Source organism: Cebus imitator, unplaced genomic scaffold, assembly GCF_001604975.1.
Source record: "Cebus imitator isolate Cc_AM_T3 unplaced genomic scaffold, Cebus_imitator-1.0 Scaffold787, whole genome shotgun sequence".
Lineage (NCBI taxonomy): Eukaryota > Metazoa > Chordata > Mammalia > Primates > Cebidae > Cebus > Cebus imitator.
Window position 1 is genome coordinate 388,101 of NW_016108102.1, and position 3,459 is coordinate 391,559.

Sequence of the window (3,459 nt, forward strand, 5' to 3'; positions counted from 1 at the left end):
GAGGAAAACCCCAAAACTCTGAACAAAATAAAATAACCAAAAAAATGGGAGATACTCTATGTTCATGGATAGGAAGGCTCAATATTGTCAAGATGTCAGTTATTCCCAACTCAATCTACAGATTCAACATAATCTTAATCACACTCTCAAGTTATTTTGTGGATGTAGACTAACTGATCCTGTATTAATCTGTTCTTATATTGCTAATAAAGACATACCCAAGACTGGGTAATTTATTTTTAAAAGGCATTTAATTAACTCACAGTTCCATGTGACTGGGAAGGCCTCACAATCATGTCAGAAGGTAAAAAAGGATCAAAGTCACATTTTATATGGAGGCAGGCAAGAGGGCCTGTGCATAGAAACTCCCCTTTATAAAACTATCAGATATCATGAGACTTATTTGCTATCAAAAGAACAGCATAGGAAAGACCCACCTCCATGATTCAATTACTTTTCACCAAGTCCCTCCTACAACAAGTGGAAATTATGGGAGCTACAATTCCAGATGAGATATGAGTGGGGACATAGCCAAACTATATCAGATCCTAAGGATAATATGTAGAGGCAAAGACCCAAAATGCACAATATTGAAGAAAAACTAACACTATTCTATATTAAGACTTACTATAAAACTACAGTAATAAAGACAGTGTAATGTTGACAAGAGAATAGACAAATAGATCAATGGAACTCAACAGACAATCCTGAAATAGACTCATGTAAACACAGTCAACCAATCTTTGACAAGGGAGTAAAGGCATTATAATGTAACAAAGATCATCTTCCAACAAATGTTGCTAGAACAACAGAACATCTACATGCAAAAAAAAAAAAAAGAATCAAGACACAGATTTTACACTTTACAAAAATTAACTCAACTAAATGTAACATTGTAAAATTTCTAGAGAATAACGTAGAAGAAAACCTAGATGACCCTAGGTATGGCAGTAACTTTTTAGATACTGTAGCAAAAACATGATCAATGAAAGGAATAACTTTATTCAAATTTAAAACTTCTGCTCTGCAAAAGACTGTGTGAAGAGAATGATAACACAAGACACATACTGGGAGAAAAGATTTGCATTACAAAGCACTGCTAAAACAAACCATAGATAAGACAAATACATGAAAAAAAAAATCCATGCTCATGGATAGGAAGAATCAATATCTTTAAAATAGCTATAGCACACAAAGCAATTAATAGAATCAATGCCATTCCTATCAAACTACCAATGACATTCTTCACAGGAACAGAAAAATACTATTTTAAAATTAATAGGGAACTAAAAAGAATCAGAAATAGCCAAGGCAATCCTAAGCAAAAAGATCAAAGCAGGAAGCAATGTATATTACAGGGCAACAGTAACCAAAATATATTACTGTCAAACTATTCTATAAGACTATATTAACCAATACTACATCGTACTGGTACAAAAACAGACACATAGACTAATGAAAAAGAATAGAGAGTCCAGAAATTAGGCCACACAAATATAATCATCTGATCTTCAACAAAGCAGACAAAAATAAGCAATAGGGAAATGACTCCCTATTCAGTAAATGGTGCTGGGTTAACTGGCTATCCATATGCTGAAAATTCAAACTGGATCCATTCCTTACATCATATACAAAAATCAACTCAAGATGAATAAAACACCTAAATGTAGGAACCCAAAATTTCAAAAACCCTAGAAAACAACCTAGGCAATATCATTCTGGAAAAGGAATAGGTACAGTTTTCATGATGCCAAAAACAATAGCAGCAAAAGCAAAATGGACAAATGGGATCTAATTAAACTAACGAGCTTCTGCACCACAAAAGAAACTATCAACAGAGTGAGCAGACAACCTACAACATGGAAGAAAATATTTGCAAACTATGCATCTGTCAGAGGTTTAATACCCAGCATCTATAAGAAACTTAAACAAATTTACGAGAAAAAAAAACATTAAATAGTGGGCAACATTTACATAAAAAAATTTACTAGGTTTCAGGATCCATGTGCAGAATGTACAGGTTTGTTACATAGGCATATGCGTGTCATGCTGGTTTGCTGCACCTATTGACCCATCCTTTAAGTGCCCTCCCTTTGCCCCCCACTCCCTAACAGACCCTGGTGTATGTTGTTCCCCTCCCTGTGCCCATGTGTTCTCATTGTTCAACTCCCACTTATAAGTGAGAACATGCCATATTTGGTTGTCTGTTCCTGTGTTAGTTTGCTGAGGATTATGGTTTCCAGCTTCATCTATGTTCCTGAAAAGGACACGATCTCACTCCTTCTTATGGCTGCATAGTATTTCATGGTGTATATGTACCATATTTTTTTTATCCAGTCTGTTATTGCTGTGCATTTGGTTCAATGTCTTTGCTCTTGTAAATTCTCATCATTAACTCCTTTGGAGCATATATCTTCATACATATAAATGTTTCCTTGACAATTCAGAATGATTCTGTATTCCCTGCTAGCCTAATTATTTGGAATGAATCATTATCTTCTATGGTCACTAATCTTCATATGTTCACATTTATCCATATATTTTATTCTTATTTAAAGAGCTATTTATTATTTTTTTTTTTAATTTTTATTGTAATTTAGGTTCTGGGGTACATGTGCAGATCATGCAGGATCGTTGCATAGGTACACACATGACAATGTGGTTTGCTGCCTTCATCACCACGTCACCTACACCTGGCATTTCTCCCCATGTTATCCCCACTGTCCTTCCCTTGGCCCTCTCCAACCTACCCCAGTGTGTGATGCTCCCCTCTCTGTGTCCATGTGTTTTCATTGTTCAACACCCAGCTGTCAGTGAGAATATGCCGTGTTAGATTTTCTGTTCTTGTGTCAGATTGCTGAGAATTATGGTTTCCAGATTTCATCCATGTCCCTAAAAAGGACACAAACTTATCATTTTTTAAGGTTGCGTAGTATTCCATGGTGTATATGTGCCACATTTGCCTTGTCCAGTCTATCATCAATGGGCATTTCAGTTGGTTCCAGGTCTTTGCTATTGTAAAGTGCCACTATGAACATACAGTTACATGTGTCTTTATAATAGAATGATTTATAATCCTTTGGATATATACCCAGTAATGGGATTGCTGGGTCAAATGGAATTTCTATTTCTAGGTCCATAAGGACGTGTCACACTGTCTTCCATAATGGTTGAACTAGTTTACACTCCCACCAACAGTGTAAAAGTGTTCCTATTTCTCCATATCCTCTCCAGCATCTGTTGTCTCCAGATTTTTTAATGATTGCCATTCTAACTGATGTGAGATGGTAACTCAACATGGTTTTGATTTGCATTTCTCTAATGACCAGTGATGAAGAGCATTTTTCATATGTTTGTTGGCCTCATATATGTCCTCTTTTGAAAAGTGTCTGTTCATATCCTTTGCCCACTTTTGGATGGTTTCTTTGTTTTTTTCTTGTAAATCTGTTTTAGTTCTTT